The sequence below is a fragment of the Erythrolamprus reginae genome, chromosome Z (genome assembly GCF_031021105.1).
Source record: "Erythrolamprus reginae isolate rEryReg1 chromosome Z, rEryReg1.hap1, whole genome shotgun sequence".
NCBI lineage: Eukaryota > Metazoa > Chordata > Lepidosauria > Squamata > Dipsadidae > Erythrolamprus > Erythrolamprus reginae.
Genome location: NC_091963.1, coordinates 99,234,618 through 99,254,646, shown reverse-complemented (window position 1 = coordinate 99,254,646; position 20,029 = coordinate 99,234,618). Strand labels below are relative to the sequence as shown.

The window sequence follows — 20,029 nt, the reverse complement described above, 5'->3', positions numbered from 1 at the left end:
AAGGGTAGTGAATCTCAAGGCAACTGACACTGACAGCTTCCATGTTAAGTACCAAACAAATGACAAGAACAGGGATTTTCTTGTCAAAATGCATTGAGTACAAAATTCGATGAGTTTTAAAACAGTTGAGTATTGAGGTAGCACTGTAGCTTCAGGGCTTCACACAAGGAATTTCACCTTACAACCCAATAGTCTTTTAAAATTGATGTTTGCAATTTAGTACATGTTATTTCTCTTCTAAATAATGTTTGGTTTCTAAATTGAGTAGTTATTTCTCAAGCCAATGTCAATGAACCATGTGCTCTTCCTCATAATCCTCAAAGAGATAAACTATCATTCTGCATATAAAATAATCACAAATCAGTGGAAATGGGTGCCATGTTTATTTTATTTATTTTAATTTCTCTTTTATTATTTTTACAAAGAACTCAGAGCAGCAAATATATCCAACACACCTTCTCACTCCTCTTTTCCCCACAACAATGTCTGTGAGGTAGGTTGGGATGAGAAAGAGAGACTGCCTTCAGAAGTTGTGGGTGCTTCAACTTCGAGGCTTTTAAAACTGGGCAGCCACTTGCCTGGAATGGTACAGGGTCTTCTGTTTGAGCAAGGGTCTGGACTAGAAGACATCTAACGCTTCTTCCAACTCAATTTATTTTGTCACCTAGTTAGGTATGAATTGAATTTATTCCCATCACAGGAAATTAAAAACACAGGCGTTTTCATGGAGAGGGAATAAGAATAACACATAAGGACGAGGATTCTCTAGTCTAGCGAAATCTCCCCCCCTATGTCAAGCGAGTTTCCTATTCCGTGGCGATTCCTTTGTGCCTTTGCAATATTCCAAGCCTCGCCCCTTCCATACTATTTTGGACCTTCCCGACTACCGTAGTTCCCCAAATTACTACAGATCATAGAAGCAGGAATTTTAAATTTGATTCATTGGCTGCTTAAGGCAAATTCAGATTAGGTGTGAAGTTTACCCGGGAAAGATAATTTTTATATGTAAGTAAGTCTCTCGTTTATAAGTATCGTAAAGTTAACTGCTACCTGTAAACATAGGACATTCTTGGTTCAAAGCTATCACTTTTCAGTAACATAAAAATAATTTCCCCCTTTATATTTTTTTTACAAGTTAAGACAAATAGGGTTGCTGCTAGTAATCACTATGGCTTATGTTCTGATGAAATTGTTAAATGCATCAGTGATTTATTAGATGCGTTTCCCTTTTTCTTTTAATTAAAATGTTTGCAAGATGAGAGGCAAGCACATTTTGCCATTTCAGTTTAAAGCTATCGTAAATTCCTTGAAATATTGATATCCCCCACCTCACTCCGTGAATTACCGCCTAATTATCACCTTCCAAGAACTTGTTTGCTTCTAATTGCTCGACTGTACTTACAGATTAAATGAGTGTATGATCTACCAGTGAGTGTGTGATCTAGTATTTTTTGAGACTTTATGCTATAAATGGAAAGTTTTTAACATCGTGTATCAGCAACTTTGCATTCTGATCTTTATAGCAATTATAAATTCATTTATATTTTATTCCCTCTCTAGGATTATATTATGGCTAAAATAGTTACATTCTTTAGAATGCTGCAATATTCCTGATTTGTATGTATGTTTGTATTTCTCCAGGAAGTGGCTTGCTAGGCTGAAGTTGTTTTGCATACTCATAGCAACAAAACCCCTTATTCTGTAGCAGTTTAATAGTGAACGAAAATCAACAAATATAACAAAGGACAATGGTATTTTCCTTTTGTTTTTGCTTCCCAGAATCAGTTGATATTAAAAGCTTATTCTAGTTCTCCCATTTAATCAACTAAACCCTTTTAATTACTATCTAATATTTCCTAGGATTAAGCTGAGTTTGTAAACCATGTCAAGCCAGAATATTTTGTTGTATTTTTAAAAATCCTGGTGGTTAATAAGCTATACTGGATGAATACATTGTGCTAGACCAAGAATGAAGTTTGTAGCTTAGTGCAATGTATGAAAACCCACTGTGACATTTGTTCAAGGCAGGCAGTGTCTGTCTTGGTTGCCAAAGTCATCACATGGTGAGTAGTAAGAACAGCCAAGAGGATTATAGGAAGCTCGCTTCCTGATATTCAGGATACTGCTTATAATCACTATGTGCTTAGAGCTCAAAGCATTGTTAGAGACAACCCCCCCCAAATTTTTCGGTCTGTTTCTGGGAAGAGGTTTCAAAGTATTTCTAGCAGGACCACCAGATTCTGTAACAACATTTTTGCCATTTTTTCTTGCCATGTACATGTATACATCTGAACTAGATTGTACTGTTTCTCTGTGTCATCTAACATATATGGGTGTATGCATAATTATGTATGTATGTTATGTGTTTCCCTGAAAATAAGACCCTGATATAAGCCCTTGGCTTTATTGCAATGCATTCAAAAGCCTGATTGGGCTTATTATCAGGGGTTGTCTTATTTTGGGGTAAACAAGGTATGTATGTATGTATGTATGTATGTATGTATGCATGTATGTATGTATGTATGTTGACTTATTTATATGTTGGCACATTATGTAGTGTATATTGGAGCTAGTGACCTTTTGAGAGCTGTGTGCAATGAAATTTCATTTTAATGTATGCTGATTAGTGTACATTTAAAGTGATGATAAAATTATTGTTAGTAAGTCATGATACGTAGAGAATAATATCTCATTTAATTTTCAGCTTCACTGGATGGTCATGAGCATAACAGCTATATCAATTGGACAAGGAAAGATGATGATATTATGAGTACAGCCAAATAACTTGAAGGAGTGAGTATAATGGACCTATTTCTTAACTGAAGTATTTTAAAATGGAAAGCTGCCATCATAATGTAGCTAGGCATAAAGAAAACAATTTCTAGGATTTTTGTATGAATTAGAGCTAATTCTGCAGAAACTCAGTTTTATACCTCGGCTGGATTTGCAGGGTAAGTTTAGGAATAGAATAGAATTCCTTATTGGCTAAGTGTGAATGGACAAACAAGGAATTTACCTTTGGGTGCATAAGATCTCAGTGTACATAAAAGTTATAAGTGGGAGAGAGAGTGTGACCAATGCTTCGGTGCCATGGAATTTCTCCTTGCTCCATAGGGGAATCTATGGGGCATTGCCAAGAGAAAGATGAGAGTCATGACATGGAACAATGCAGAAGAGCTGAAGGCTGCTATTGAAGCATCCTGATCTTCTATAATACCTCAGCAGTGCCACAGGCTGATAGCATCCATGCCAGGCTGCATGGATGCAATAATTGCTGCAAAAGGGGCCCAAACAAAGTACTGAGCACATATGCATGCTTATACTTTTTAGAAGTCCGATATTGTTCTATGTAAAATCCTTTTTTATTGATTGCATGTAATATTCTAATTTTCTGAGATGAGGAATATGGGGTTTTCATGAGCTGTACCCCATAATCCTCACAATTATGATAAATCACGGCTTGAACTATCTTGCCTTGCATGTTATAAATATCTCTCATATATTAAGTCTCACCTTTTAAGTTACAGTAATGAAATAAATGTACGTTTGCATAATATTCTAATTATTCGAGTTTCACCTATATTGTGGCTCCATTCCAGTTTTCCCCAATTTGATGTCATATTTTTATCCCAGGATACTCAATATTAATGTTTCAGAATTCAGCTATACTAGTTGTTTGGGAATTCTGGGCTTCCAGCATAGAACTTCTGGTGTTTACCAAGTTGAGGAAGGTTAATTAGTCTTTCCTAGAAAGGAATCCAGTTTGTGATATTGTTTGGAGAGTGAGTTGGTTTTTCATATAGTTTAATTTCCAGAGACTCCAGGGAAACTTTTTGTGGCTCATAATGATTATGATCATGAAAAATTTTATGTGGCTTCAATGATCATGTCTCCAATATATGAAGATAGTGTACTACCCTTCCATTCATTTCTCTATGTAAATGTCATTTCTCTATGTAAATTTGGGGAAAAGGAATCCTCAATCTGAGTATTGCATTGGCAGTTCTGTGTTAGCAAAAACTTCAGAAGAAAAGGATTTAGGGGTAGTGATTTCCGACAGTCTCAAAATAGGTGAACAGTGCGGTCAAGCGGTAGGGAAAGCAAGTAGAATGCTTGGCTGCATAGCTAGAGGTATAACAAGCAGGAAGAGGGAGATTGTGATCCCACTGTATAGAGCGCTGGTGAGACACATTTGGAATACGGTGTTCAGTTCTGGAGACCTCACCTACAAAAAGATATTGATAAAATTGAACGGGTCCAAAAATGGGCTACAAAAATGGTGGAAGGTCTTAAGCATAAAACTTATCAGGAAAGACTTAATGAACTCAATCTGTATAGTCTGGAGGAAAGACGGGAATGGGGGGGACTTGAATGAAACATTTAAATGTGTTAAAGGGTTAAATAAGGTTCAGGAGGGAAGTGTTTTTAATAGGAAAGTGAACACAAGAACAAGGGGACACAATCTGAGGTTAGTTGGGGGAAAGATCAAAAGCAACGTGAGAAAATATTATTTTACTGAAAGAGTAGTAGATGCTTGGAACAAACTTCCAGGAGACATGGTTGGTAAATCCACAGTAACTGAATTTAAACATGCCTGGGATAAACATAGATCCATCCTAAGATAAAATACAGGAAATAGTATAAAGGCAGACTAGATGGACCATGAGGTCTTTTTCTCCTATATCTCCTATATCTTCTCTTCTATACCTATATCTTTTTCTGCTATTCTCTCATAGTTATATTTCACTCCTTTATTTTCTCCTCTATTCCCCCTTTAATACATTCTGCCTGATTATATCCTCTATAACCCTCATTGTGTATTATTGTGTATTGGACAAAACAAACAAACAAATAAATAAATAAATCTTCTATGGTACAGTATGTAAAGGCATAGATATATTCAAATGATATTATTTCAATTTTATATCAGAAAGATTGGTTCCTGGTTTGTGTTCTGTCTGGGTTCCCCCAGACCTCAACACCAACTGGAAAAAACAGCCAGACACTCTGGTAAAAGCCAAAAGTATTTTATAGCTGGAAAAAATAAACACAGAGGAAAACCTGTTCTTCCCAACAGACAGGCTATAATACGTTACAGCAGAGTCCTGATGTCCAGACAATACAGCAAGCTTCTTGCTGGCACCCCCCCCCAAGGTTTCAATAGTCAAAGGCACAAACCAGGATTCCAAGACGCCAAAGTTCACAGCCAGGTCCCAAGACTCTCAAAGATAAAACTCCACAAGCCAGGAAGGGTGGGTCTGCCTTTTAGCCTTTCCAAAGAGCACCACACCCAAACCCAGCTGTTGCCTCTTTAATGCTGAAAGTACTTAGCCAATTGATTTCGTCTCTGAGTAGCTCTTCTCTGTCGCAGATCAATTATGGCTTGTGCATTTTCCTCTAAGGAATCCAGGCTGCTTGCTGGGGAGAGCTCCCCCTGGTGGGACTCTGGCTGTCCTCCCTCTTCTTCAGCCTGGGATTCCTCCTCCTCGTCTGCCTGCACCTCCTGTTCCTCAGCCTCTCCTTCTGAGCTGGAAACCGACAGAAGATCAGCCGTTCCCTGAGGGGCCTCAGACGGAACCACAACAGTTTGTTCCTGGGATCAATTGAAAGTGGACCTATGGAGCATCAAGTTACTTAAAAGCCACTTTTATCTCCATGAATGGTCTCAAAGTTACGATTGCCTTATAAGAAGCCCCATCATGCGCCTTGGTGGTGCAGTGGTTTGAGTGCAGTACTGTAAGCTACTTCTTCTGATCACCAGCTGTCAGGAGTTTGGCAGATCGAGTCTCAGTAGGCTCAAGGTTGAGTCAGCTTCCCAAGGTCAGTAAAATGAGTACCCAAATTGTTGGGGGCAATATGCTTACTCTCTGTAAGCCGATTAGAGAGCACTGTAAAGCGGTGTATAAGTTTAAAAACTAAATACTAAATCATATTCGCTTAAAAGTGCAACACCTTTTTAGGAGTGGGCCAGATTTATAATCTTATGAAGGAAATATAATTGTCTCCTTCAATATTTGCTTTAATTAGATTTTTTATTTTTTATTTTTATTTTGTCCAATACACAATGAGGGTTTTAGTGGGTATATATATACGTAGTAAAATACATGATGAAGGTTATAGAGGAGATACTCATAGTAAAATATATCTATGAAAGAATAGAAAAGAAGATATAGTAATAGAACATATCAATGAAAGAATAGAAGAAGAGATATAGGAATAGAAGAAAGGTATAGGAGATATAGGAGAGCAATAGGACAGGGGACGGAAGGCACTCTAGTGCACTTGTTCTTGCCCCTTACTGACCTCTTAGGAATCTGGATAGGTCAATTGTAGATTATCTAAGGGTAAAGTGTTGGGGGTTTGGGGATGACACTATGGAGTCCGGTAATGAGTTCCACGCTTCGACAACTCATAGTCATATTTTTTTCAGTCAAGTTTGGCCTGGGTAATATTAAGTTTAAATCTGTTATGTGCTCTTGTGTTGTTGTGGTTGAAGCTGAAGTAGTCGCCGACAGGCAGGACGTTGCAGCATATGATCTTGTGGGCAGTACTTAGATCTTGTTTAAGGCGTCTTAGTTCTAAGCTTTCTAGGCCCAGGATTGAAAGTCTAGTCTCGTAGGGTATTCTATTTCGAGTGGAGGAGTGAAGGGCTCTTCTGGTGAAGTATCTTTGGACATTTTCAAGGGTGTTAATGTCTGAGATGCGATATGGGTTCCAAACAGATGAGCTGTATTTGAGGATGGCTGTGGCAAAAGTTTTGTAAGCTCTGGTAAGTAGTTTGAGATTGCCAGAGCAGAAGCTACGTAGGATTAGGTTTACAACTTTTGAAGCCTTCTTGGCTATGTTGTAGCAGTGGGCTTTGGCACCTAAATCTTTTGTTATTAGTATACCGAGGTCTTTAACCGAGTGGGGATTATCTGTGATAATTTGATTATTCAATTGGTATTTGGAGTTCAGATTCTTCTTCCCAATGTGTGGGACAGAGCATTTGCTAGTTGAGATTTGGAATTGCCATGTGTAGACCACTCAGAAACAGAGTTCAGGTCTTTTTGGATAGTAGTTGTGCTATCGGTGGTGTTGAAGAGTTTTACATCGTCAGCGAAGAGGACACAGTTGCTTGTGATGTAATCGCAAGGGTCATTTGAAAATATATTTTTCTCCATGCAATATAGTATTAATATTTTTAGTTTTTAATGTCATGTTGGAAGAAATGTCCATCTGGGTTCATTTCCAAGTGGGGAGAAAGACACTGGGAATGTGATGGATGATTGGAAAGATGGTTTTTAATGGTGGAGAGGATGGTTTAAATGGTGGGCCCCACCTTGGAATTTCCTGTTCTTGTGTAAGAAATATATTCTGATTGGTTGACAGAGAGCCTTGCAAGAGTAACTTTGTAGTGTCTTGAATCCCAATCTCAGTTGAATCTTGCTAAGTAATGTAATCTCCCCAGGTGCCATGTGATGAGTTCTGTTGTTGGATGGGTAGAGAGCCAATCTTACCTTTGTTGGCTCCTGGGTGAGGATATTTGCTTATGAATAAACCTACCTATCTCTTTATCTTTGAAGTGCTGACATCTGCTATGGGCTATTGAGGAAGGCAGGGGCTATTAAGAGTAAGTGAAATGTTGATCATGAACATCATTAGTGAATAATCTGTGAGCCACGAGCCATTAGTTTGTCCATAAAATTTCACTGTGGCCTCCATAGATGCAGAACCATTGCATGTACAAGTGTGAGCACAAACCGGAAGTAAAGGGTTTTAGAATCAACTACAGTGATCCCTCGATTTTCGCGGGGGTTACGTTCCAAGACCTCCCGCGAAAATCGATTTTCCGTGATGTAGCGGCGTGGAAGTTAAAACACCATCTGCGCATGCGCGCCCATTTTCCATGGCCGCGCAAGTGCTTGCAGGTGGAGGCGGGGAGTGACGAAAGTTCGGAGGCTGGCAATGGTTGTTTTTAATGTCGGCCACCCCCCCAGCGCCTCCGGCCTCCTCGCCTCTCGCCCGCCCGCCCGCCCGCCGCTCGCCCGCCCGCTTGCTCGCCGCTCGCCCGCTGGCCCGCCGCTCACCCGTCCGCTCGCCGCTCGCCCACCCGCTCGCTCGCCGCTCGCCCATTTGCCCGCCCGCCGCTCGCCCACCCGCTCGCTCGCCACTCACCCGCCTGCCCGCCCGCCGCTCGCCCGCCCGCTCGCTCGCTCGCTGCTCACCCGTTCGCCTGCCCACCACTTGCCCGCCCGCCCGCCGCCCGCCCGCCCGCTCGCTCACCGCTCGCCCGCGCGCTCGCTCGCTCGCCGCTCGCCCGTTCGCCCGCTCCACCTCTCTTTCTCCTCTGCTGCAAGAGAGGCGGGACAGGCATTCTCCGGAGGCTGGTGGGTGCACGAGAGAGGGAAAGTGAGAAAAAGAGAGAGAGCAAGAGGGGGAGAGATAGAGAAAGAGAGAGAAGGAAAGAAAGAAAGAAAGAGATGAGAAAGGAAGGAAGAGAGTGAGAGAGAGGAAGAAAGAGAGAGAGAGAAGAGTGGAAGGAAGAGAGAGAGAAATGATAGAAAAAAGGGGAGAAAAAAAGAGAAATGAGAAAATGATTGAAGCAGAGAATGACAGGAAAGAAAGAGAAAGAGACAGAGAAGTGACTCTTGGTGATGACGTATGACGTCATCGGGTGGGAAAAACCGTGGTATAGAAAAAAACCCGTGGAGTATTTTTTAATTAATATTTTTTGAAAAACCGTGGTATATCGTTTCGCGAAGTTTGAAGCCGCGAAAATCGAGGGATCACTGTACTGCATAAATTGATTAGGTTTCTGCTATATCACAATGTTGCACTGAAAGACTATTAAGAGCATTATCAGCTTTTCTCTTTGTAGTTTAAAAATTGAGTGCCAGACCCTTTTTAATATTTCTTAGAGTATTTCATTCTAAATAGGAGTGGGAACTAACTTCCTACAGTGATAAAAAGATAAAAATCTTTTTGCATTCTGAAATACTTTTATATTATTACGATTAAAATCTTATGATTTTAACACTGTTATTTTATGATAAAATTTTGTCTTCAAATTTGGCATATTTTTCCATTTTAATCATTTTTATTGATTATTTAAAATGCCCCTTGATTTGGATGATCTTAAAAAAGATAAGCTGAGTTAGTTGTTCCATGAGAGTTTGTCTGGAAATCCCAGGTGTAGAGGTTAAGTTGGAAAGTTAAAATATTTTAGAAGCAGTGAGGGGCAAATGACTTTTACAATGGATGTCAAAAAGTTTACACACCCTTGTTAAAATTCCAGGTTTAGAGATATAGAAAAATCAGACCAAAATAAAGCACGTCAGAATTTTTTAGCCTTTAAAATAACATATATGTTGTACAATTCAATTGAAAAATAAAGTGAAATCTTCTAGGGGAAAAAGAATAAGTGATTAGGAGAAAAGTTTATCTGAAGGGAGAGTTTAGTATACTTTGTGATATACAATAAGTAGATATTTTTCTCTTCTCTGTGAAAATAATGTAGTATTTTAATTTTACCAGGAGATGGCAGGTCAGAACAATAAAGTATTTGCCAATACAGTATAAGGGCTGCCTGGCTAAACTCATCCATAGAACGGAGTACTAAAGCTCTTGTTCCTGTAATCTTTAATTGATGAAAATGATGCCTCACTGGACAACATTTTTTGAATCAAGATAGTTTAAATAGGTTAACTTACAGATGTGTCCAAAATCCAGGGTCCCATGGACTTGAAATTTGACAAACTTTATAAAATACTTTATGACAAAAATACTTTATAAAATATTTTATGACAATACAAAATAGCATGGAGCATTTCCTGAGGTCAACTCTTGATGTTTAACTGCATACCGTGTTTCCCGAAAAGTAAGACAGCGTCTTACTTTCTTTTTATCCCCAAAAGCCCCACTATGTCTTACTTTCGGGGTATGTCTTATATTGTCCCGGGCACCGGGGCCGGCTCGTTTTCGGCCCGACCCCCCGCCGCCATTCCCGCTCCCTGATCTTGCTGACCGCTCCGGAGATTGCCATCCAATCCGCAAAATGGAGAAGAGTCCTCCACTGCACAAGAAATGTGAGGGAGAAGGATTTATTTCCCTCCGTTCTAGTTTTTCTCTGTGGTTCTTCCACAGATCTTAAACGTCACCTCCGATTGGTTCCTCCCCTCCCACCTCCTAAAGGCCCTGGAGCCAATCGCGGCCTCCTCTGGCCCGAATTCTCCGCCCCTCCCTTTTCCCCCAACCAGTACTGAGTTGCAGTCCTGAGGCGAAAGAGGGCTCAGCTCGCTCGCTCCCTCCTTCGGATCGTAAAAGAAGCCGCGGCGGGAAGAGCGCGAGACACCCGTAAGGTTAACGCGACATCGCGAGCTGTAAACCGTCCTCTCCCAGCCCTTAAAGGACTCCTCTCCCCACAGTCCCGTTGCTTTTCAACCCGCCACAGAGGCAGCCCTGACTCCCTCTTCCGAGCGCCTCTCAGTCTGCCTTGCCGCAGTCAGAGCTCCCGCTCGTGCCGCAGCCAGAACCGCGCCGCTTTGGCCAGGGCCGCCATCTTGCCCGCCGGGTGGCCCAAGCTCTGGGCGCAGCACGCCACCGCCAGCTGGCACCAGGCTGCGTAAGGGAGACTCTCCTGGGCGGCGGCTTGCAGCGAAGGCGCTCGTCCCAGCAACCTCGGAGCCGGTCGGCCTCGCCGGCCGCTTGCAGCCGAGCCTCTGCAGGACTCGGTTGCTGGGATGAGTGCCTTCGCTGCAAGCCGCCGCCCGCTGGCCGCTTGCAGTCGAGCCTCGGCAGGACTCGGTTGCTGGGACGAGCGCCTTCGCTGCAAGCCGCCGCCCGCTCGGCTCGCTTCGGACCAGCGCCGTCAAAGCGAAGGACGGATAAATGCCTCCCGGGTGGATAAATGCCTCCCGGGCGCTCCGCATCCACTTGCGCTTCTCCTTCTTCCCTCTCGCCTCGCCGAGTCAGGCGCAGAAGGCTTAGCAGGGGTCCCCGGGTGGCGGGTCGACTCCCTTTCCCTGCCCCCGCCGTCCCGAGGCCATGTCCACGGGCTCGCTGAGCGATGCCGAAGACCTCCCCGAGGCGGAGATCCTGGGCAGCCTGAAAATGGACCGCTGCCGCTCGCCAGCCGCTCCACGCCACAGCCCCGCGCAAGGCTCGGCCGGCGAGTGGGGCTCCCCGGGCAAAGGCCGGGGCGCGGCGGCGGGCAAGGCGCGTAAGAAAACCCCGGGCAAGAAGAGCCCTCCGGGAACGGCTCCCCCCTCCCCGGCAATACCCCCGTGTTTCCCCGAAAGTAAGACATATGTCTTACTTTCGGGGTACGGCTTATATTAGCCGACCCCCCTGAAACCCCCGATACGTCTTACAATCGGGGGTATCTTACTATCGGGGAAACACGGTAGTTAAGAGCCGGGGTGGCGCAGCAGGTAGAGTGCTGTATTGCAGGCCACTGAAGCTGACTGTAGATCTGAAAGTCAGCGGTTCAAATCTCATCACTCAGCCTTCCATCCTTCCGAGATGGGTAAAATGAGGACCCGGATTGTGGGGGCAATATGCTGGCTCTGTTAAAAAGTGCTATTGCTAACATGTTGTAAGCCGCCCTGAGTCTAAGGAGAAGGGCGGCATAAAAATCGAATAGATAGATAGATAGATGGATAGATAGATAGATAGATAGATAGATAGATAGATAGATAGATAGTAGTTCAAGATGGGCTGCTTTCAAGATAGATTCTGAATATCTCCCTCTCAGCAGGCGCTCCTTTTCTCTCTCTCTCAGTCATCAGTCACTCCGCGCCTGAGCCGAGCCAGCGGCGCCCGGGAAGTCTCCCGCCCGTCCGCCCTTCTTTCTCTGCCTCGCAGACGGAGTCGCCGGCTTGACTTACCCCAGTGACTCCCGGCCATGTCTTCTCACAGCGGGCGGAGAGGCCGGGAGCGGCCGGATCCCGCGGCGGCAGGGGAGGAAAATCTGCCCGTCTACCTGGCGCGCCCGGGCACCGCCGACCAAGTGCCCCGCCAGAAGTATGGCGGGATGTTCTGCAACGTGGAGGGCGCCTTCGAGAGCAAGACGTTGGACTTCGCGGCGCTCAGCGTGGGGCAGCGCGGAGCCCGCCGCGCCCCATCTCGGGACCACCAGGAGCCCCAGCAACAGCACTCTCCGGCGGAGGCAACCCCGAAGGAGCCCCCGGCCGGCGGCGTGGAAATCCGGCCCCCCTCAGGCAAACAGCGCCTGCAAAACCTCGGCCACGAGGATTACAAGGTCAGAGAAGTTGGCTGGCAACTTTGCTGCGTCACTCGGAGCCCCCTTTTACTTCCCTCTTGGAGCTCCTGTCTTGCAGCTAGCTGCCTTCCCTTCCCCGGGTCCAGCAAAGTTTCCAGCTTGTACAATTACTGCACTAATTCCCTGATTAGATTTTGAGGTAAGTTCTCTCTCTGCTTTTTTTAAAAGTCTCCTTTCTATAGAACTTTGATAAAGTTCCCCCCTCCCTCCCCCCCCTCTCTCAAGAGACACAGAGAGCGAGACAGAGAGAGAGAGAGAGAAGGAAGAAGGGTAGAAGAAAAAGAAAAAGGAATTGAGTACTTTTTAAGGGCTTTGTTGGATTCATTCTGTAGATTTGTTATGGTACAAGTAATATACAATCGTACTAATTTTAGCCTGCCAGTAGATTGTAAAAATAAGATACATTATGCTGCTTTCTTCTACTCCAGAGATTCATGAATACTTAAGATGTTTAGCATTTCTGTACTCACTTAGCATTAAGTTTTAGTGTTAAATAATATTAATATTTACCTCTTGGATTTAAATCTATTGTTATTTCTGTGTGGATTTACCTCAGAATAAGTCTCAGTTTTTTGGGAACTTGCTGATAGATATGCTTAAAACTGCAGTCCATCTGTGCAGTTGCCTGTAAGTAAGTCCTATTGAAATCTGTAAGGCTTAACTCAGAATAAAGAGTTGATTTAATATGCAATCCTGTACATAAATTTACTCAGTAATTAACTTGGCTGCATGGCTTGGGGTAGTTTGGTAGAATGTTATGCAATTTTTATGTCTCTGAAAATCTTTTATTCTTAGATGGGAAAAAGAATTTTGTGAAATTATTGTGCAATTTGAATTTGAAAAAATATTGTTTTGTTCTTCTCTCTACTTTATCATTGGATTATAGAGAGAAAAATTAAGTCTCTAAAATACTGTTTTGAGGGATTTTCACTCATAGGTTTTAGCTTGGTTGCTGATTGAACTACTTTTTTTACTTTTTAATTTATTTAATTTTATTTAATTTATTGTAAATATCAGATTGCTTTTATTTACCCACTTTGAAATAAATATTGTTTACCCTCTTTAAAATAAATATTCTAAAACATTTAATCTACCGATGTCTCATTTAATGTAATTTTATTGGTTTCCATTTTTATAAGTTACCAGTAACCACTGCATTTTCTAACCTCGGCTTATACTCGGGTCAATAAGTTTTCCCAGTTTTTGTGCCAAAAAATGGTGCCTCGGCTTATACTCTGGTCGGCTTATACTCGAGTATATACGGTACTCTGAAAGTAAGAAAAGGCTTCAGAAGGAAGCAATTTCATTCAAAATCAACCCTTTTCCTCACTCCCCTGTAACATGTTTCCCCCCTCTCTCTTTGAAACGGAAAGAAAACACACTGCTTCAGAAGACCATTGCTTCTAAAATGAGATCAGGAAAGTTGGTACTCTGATGGGAGTATTGATTTTTATTTATTTTATTTTATTAAATTTATATGCCACCCAACTCCCAAAGGACTTTGGGTGGCTTAACAACAATTTTAAACCCATACGTATTCCATGGCTGGAACTCACCGATTACAACCGCGAGATTGATGGTCCTAACCACTTTTCAGAAGGCCAATAATGTGGTGGCAATCCTGACTTCCAGAGGTAGCTGGTTGCAAAGATCCAGGGCAACCACAGAGAAGGCCCTCCCCCATGGGCCCTCCATCTGATACTACTACTAATAATAAAATTTTATTTACGGTCAAAGACCATCAATATAATATTAATAATAATTAAAAGGAAAAAGAACAGGAAACAGGACTTTTGGCTGAGCAACCAAGATTGACCCATTGTAACTATACAAGAGATGTACATATCTCACTATGAAGGCACACATGTGCGACGAATCTCCGCTGCTGCTGCGCAGAATCTGGCCACCTGTGCCATAATCCTGGCCTGCTCATCCCCAAGCAACCACCAGAGATAGGCAACGTCCGAGCGGCCAGGATATCCCTCAATAAGTGGTAGAATATGCTTTCTCCTAATGTCAGTGTAAAAGGAGCATCTCAGGAGCATGTGTCCCTCAGTCTCCACCTCTCCTGAGCCACAAGGGCAAAATCTTTCAGTGGCTGGAGTTCCCTTGTACTTGCCGTACAAAATGGCGGATGGAAGCGCACGGCACCGTAAAAGAGCAAATGCCTTTCGATGGCTTGCTGACTCTAGCTGTCCCAGGTATCTTGCAGGATACTGTTTAGTGACGAGACCTGAAGAGACCAACTCTGGAGTTATGTGGCAGAAGGCAGTCTCGAAGATAACCTGAGACATGTAGGGCTTTAAAGATAATGACCAACACCTTGAATTGTGCCCAGAGACTAATAGGGAGTCTGTACAGTTCACGGAGGATTGGTGTAATGTGGGTGTACCTAGGTGAACCCACAACAGCTTGCACAACTGCATTCTAGACCAGTTATAGTCTCTGAGCACTCTTCGAGGGTAGCCCCATGTAGAGCATGTGGCAACAAGCTAAAGTTCTGTGTCTCCTGGAATAAGAAAATTCACCTTCTTTCTCCATATTTGTTGGAGAATTGAAATATTGGGCCACATTTATTTTTCCTCTTCAGCAAATCTGCTGGAAAGGAGAAAAACAAAATGGGGAGGTGGAGTAACCAGATTGCAATTTCTGGTCAAATTCCTCCTCCAACCAGAATGCCAACCGGAATGTTTGTCCATGAAGTTGTATTGCTTGGAAAACATCACTCTTGACAGTTCATTTTGACCTGTCAGAGTGAATGGCTGATAATGAAATGGTAACTACAGTGACATTATGTCTTGAACAAACAGCAGTTTAACTTGGCATCATAGCAAGAAAAATAAGTGGATGAAGTTGAAAACACCCTTTCGGTTAAGTGATAATAACCAAAGAACTTAGGAAAGATTTGGTGAAAGCAAGCAAGAAAAATGATTAGAGAACCTTTTGTGAGAATTAATGATGAATAAGCTTACCACTGTTGATTCGCCCGAGGCTCTATATTTTAAGTCCCCTCTTAATTCCAGTGAAAATCTGGAATTTTCACTATTGGGAATTTTAGAATTGTTTTGCCTATCCAGCTTCTCCTTATCACAGTGGCTACCTCTTCTGGGAAATGTTTAAATGTTTGTTAATATCTGGATCTGCTGATGGATTTTCATTGTATGCCTAACAAAGCTGAAGCCCATCTCCTGTTCTCTGGAGATATGCTATTGTGGCTGCCAGCCTTGGATAGTGTCCCGCTCACTAACAATGCTGTATTGGCTTAGTGATGGCACTGTGCCTACTCATGAGGCAGACTGTTGTTTTAATATAATAATCGTCTTGTTGCACAGTGTTTAAGTAACGGTCACCTGCACTAGCTTGCTCAGCTGTTTCATGCAGAGTTGGCTGCTTTAGCAACAACCCCAGCCTGAGAGAGCTCACTACTTGATTTTAAAGAGAAGAGGTAGAGTTTGGTTTTTCTGATTTCCTCTCATCTTTCTTCCAAACCAAAACTAAATTGATATCTATATAGCTTCTTATACAGTGGTATCTTTACCTATAAGCGCCTCTATTTACGAACTTTTCTAGATAAGAACCAGGTGTTCAAGATTTTTTTTGCCTCTTCTCAAGAACCATTTTCCACTTACAAACCCGAGCCTCTGAAACTGTAACTGGAAAAGGCAGGGAGAAGCCTCCATGGGGCCTCTCTAGGAATCTCCTGGGAGGAAACAGGGCAGAATAGGCGGGGAGAAGCCTCTGTAGAGCCTCTCTAGGAATCTCCTGGGAGGAAATAGGGCAGAATAGGTGGAGAAAAACCTCGGTGGAGCCTCTCTAGGAATCTCCTGGGAGGAAACAACCAGAAAAGACAGAGAGAAGCCTCTCTAGATCCTCTCTAGGAATCTCCTGGGGGGAAACAGGGCGGAATAGGCGGGGAGAAGCCTCCATGGGGCCTCTCTAGGAATCTCCTGGGAGGAAACATGGCCAGAAAAGGCGGGGGGAAGCCTCCATGGGACCTCTCTAGGAATCTCCTGGGAGGAAACAGGGCCTCCACCCTCCCTGTGGTTTCCCCAATCGCACGCATTATTTGCTTTTACATTGATTCCTATGGGAGAAAAATTGCTTCTTCTCACAAACTTTTCTACTTAAGAACCTGGTCACAGAACAAATTAAATTTGTAAGTAGAGGTACCACTGTATTTTGATAGCTGCCAAAAGTTGTTTCTCCCTTTTCACTCTATCTTTCATTTCTTGTAGCATGGCTGAGACCACCATTGATGAAAATTGAAGACCATGGCAAATAAAGGGAGCATAGTAGAATTTCATCTTCTGGCTTTCTACAGTTGAATATATCAGAGATTGGCACACTGTAATGCACACAAGTTCATCCACCTTTAGGGAAAGCATGGATTGGGCATCTATTGCAGGTAGAGTGGTTCAGATACAGCCAAGTCTTTGCTCCTCTCTGGAATTTCATTTGTCATAATTAACCCCTAGTCCATTTTTACAAATTTAGAAGGGCAAAAAGCACAAATTGATGAAGGACATTTAATGCCAAAAACAATCCCTTGAAACAGAGAAGGAATAACTGAATAGTGAAGCTTAAGTGAAACTTGATAATAAAAATCCAAACCCTGTTACATGTAGTCCTTCTGTTGCTACAGTTTTATTTAACTATAGTTTTTGATCTTTTATAAAATATCAAACTATATTAGTGACGCATTACATACAGTAATTTAAACTTACTGGAGATTTGTTGTTTATTAAATGTTATCCCATCTTTATTATTTTTATAAACAATTCAAAGTGGTTAACATATATAATATTCCTATCTTCTCCATATCTAGTAAAGTATATTGATGTTTCCCCTTTGTTGATCTTACACAACGGTTTATACAAATCTTTATATAGAGCATGCATGACAAAAGTGACGCTACAAAATAATAGAGTTTCAAATAACAACTTATTAGCTTAACTACTGGAATTACCATCCAAATAAAATGTAAAAATTATTTAGGATATTACAAGCCACAAGACATTCAAGAATTTTAACAGAATTGTGTGGTCCCTGACTGACCATTGGTTATTCCTTAGCATCTTTTTTTCCCAATAGGAAGTCCTGTATGTGGACTGGGATTTGGTCTAACATTTATGGAGTTCACCATTGCTGGGAGAAATGGCTGCTCCTAATTTTCTCCACAAGATTCAGTTATTTTTTCTCCTTTTGATGTAGGAAATTCCAACCATTTCTTTAAATGTTCAAGAATTCTTCTCAATTATATTTCTCATTATCAAGAATATGTTACATTATTATTATTATTATTATTATTATTATTATTATTATTATTATTATTTAATTTGTATGCCGCCCCTCTCCACAGACTCGGGGCGGCTCACAGCAGCAATAAAACAATATACAATAACAAATCTAATACTTTATTAAAAATATAAAAACCCATTATTTAAAAAGCATACACACAAACATACCATACATAAAACTACATAGGCCAAGGGGAGATGTCTCAGTTCCCCCATGCCTGACAGCATAGGTGGGTTTTAAGGAGTTTACGAAAGGCAAGGAGGGTGGGGGCAATCCTAATCTCTGGGGGGAGCTGGTTCCAGAGGGTTGGGGCCGCCACAGAGAAGGCTCTTCCCCTGGGTCCCGCCAGCCGACATTGTTTAGTCGATGGGACCCAGAGAAGGCCAACTCTGGGGCCTAACCGGTTGCTGGGATTCGTGCGGCAGAAGGCGGTCTCGAAGATATTTGAACCCAATTCAAGTATGTATTGGAATTGGGGAAGGAATAAAGTCTATTTAGGAAAGATTTAAACACAATAAACATAACCCAAACTTCATATGTGGTTTAGAAGCAAGGAAGAATTCTACCTCTAGTAGTATTTATCCTCACCATGTGCTCAGATGGAAAAAAATTAGAAATTTTGATAAGTAAAGCTTCCTATTTTCATATTCAGAAAGTAGCTTTGGATCTAGATGAGGAACATAGGATATGCACAAAATCCCCCATTGTAATGAATAAAAAGCAAGGCAGATATTTGGATTTATGTAAGGGAAAATGGGAGTTCTTATACATGATTCTTTCTGTCTCTGCAGAGAATCCAAAACCAAACAATCACCCACTGTGCCAAGAATTCTCTTTATTGTTTCCAAAGTGCAGAAAGGCTATTGTGAATGTTATGGAGAAGATTTCACAGATTTACAGATGGTAAGAAAGCACCCTGTCATCTAGAATTGCTGTAGACATTTCTAGGCTTTATTGAGATGTCCATTTATGACAGCATCTGTTCCTGGACCAGGTGCATAAAACCTGAATTTCATGTGGTTAAAATGGTTGTTATTATGGCTGATATATAGCAATAGGTTGCAAATATCTGTGCATAGAATTCCATTACAATACGCCGTAAAATAGTCAAATAGAGTAGCTAAACTAAAATGATGGATAAAAATTATTCACTTTCTTACCCAAATATTCAATTAATTGGTGAAAGAATGGCAGCGGACACTTCTTAGTGTCCTAGTGTCCTTAATCTGAGATAGAACTATATTAAAAGCTGTTGAGACTAATGAGAGACTATCTCTATGTTTATTGCTTCAGAAATTATAAAATCTTTGTATCTTTTCACATTACATTCCTCAAACAGAATGAGCTGCTGAACATCCTGGTAACAGAATAAAACTTGAAAACCAGATCTGGTTTGAGATGTTTTGAATGAATACCCTTGGGTAATTTAAAACTTACTTGGTTTAGCTCTTGCCTGTTTAAAAATCGGGCTATTCAATTGGTTTGCTTTGTCAGTCAAGTTCCAGAGCTCAAAGCCTCCTACCTGCCTTTTCACAGGAGAATTTTCCTTTGTTTGAATGATAGACCTAATGAGATGGAACAAGATGTTTTTTCATGCTTTGGTATAATATTCTTGTTTTTCCCCATTTACAAATTTTGCTCATTGTGTTAACTTTCTGATGGCATTGTCTTCACAGCATCTTCAAAGCTTGCAACATCAGGAATTTATTCTGGATTTCACCCACTTAAGTAGCATCGTCTCCCAAATGGGCAGGGATTTTGTGCCTTCCAGCACTTCACTCCTGAGATATAAGTATGATCTAAAGGTAGAGAGGAAGAGTATGTTAATTTCAGACTTCCTTTGGTTTACTGAAGATTCCCCCCCAAAAAAGATTCCCCACCCCCATGCAGTTAGCAAAACATGTAGGCAGGAGAGAAAGACAGACAACAGTAAATTTTAGTGAGGAATTATGTACAGAATTTATCCTGGTTTTGAAAGTAAATTAAGGATTCTTATTCTTCAGATCAATGCGAAATACCCACACAATGAAGCCAAAATTCTGTGTAAATATCTGGAGTAAGCTCCTCCCGCTCTCTCCCCTCTCTTTCTCCCCCATCTCCCCCTCCCCTCTCTCTCTTTCTCTCCGGTTTATGTGTGTTTTAGTGAACACAAGATAGTGTAGAAAGAATAGTAAAGCAGGACTAGAAGAATTTGATAATCGATGGAGTGATTGGATCAATTGATTATTTGCTATTAAGTCATTTTTGATTCTTATTGACCAAAATTCTAGGTTTACTCAATGATAATGCCTGGTTGGAGCCCAGTGGGAAGAAAATCTTGCTGATTTGTGTAGAAACTAAGTACTATTTTTGCGGCAGTGCAGGACAATAAGGTAGGCAGAACACCTGTGATAGTTGAAAGCATCTCTCTTACTTTTTCTTTTTAGTATGTGTAATGATGTTTCATCTGAATTTGAAATGGAGGCTGCT

The 20,029-nt window shown here is 41.8% G+C and overlaps 1 long non-coding RNA gene across 1 annotated transcript; it reads left to right on the top strand.

Annotated features, from left to right (window-relative positions):
* The first annotated feature begins 925 nt into the window (after positions 1-925).
* Positions 926-18,455, top strand: LOC139153695 (uncharacterized). Its single transcript, XR_011556870.1, has 5 exons — positions 926-1,005; positions 1,642-1,751; positions 2,705-2,793; positions 16,498-16,667; positions 18,352-18,455. It is a non-coding gene; the product is annotated as an uncharacterized lncRNA (long non-coding RNA).
* The last annotated feature ends 1,574 nt before the right edge of the window (positions 18,456-20,029 follow it).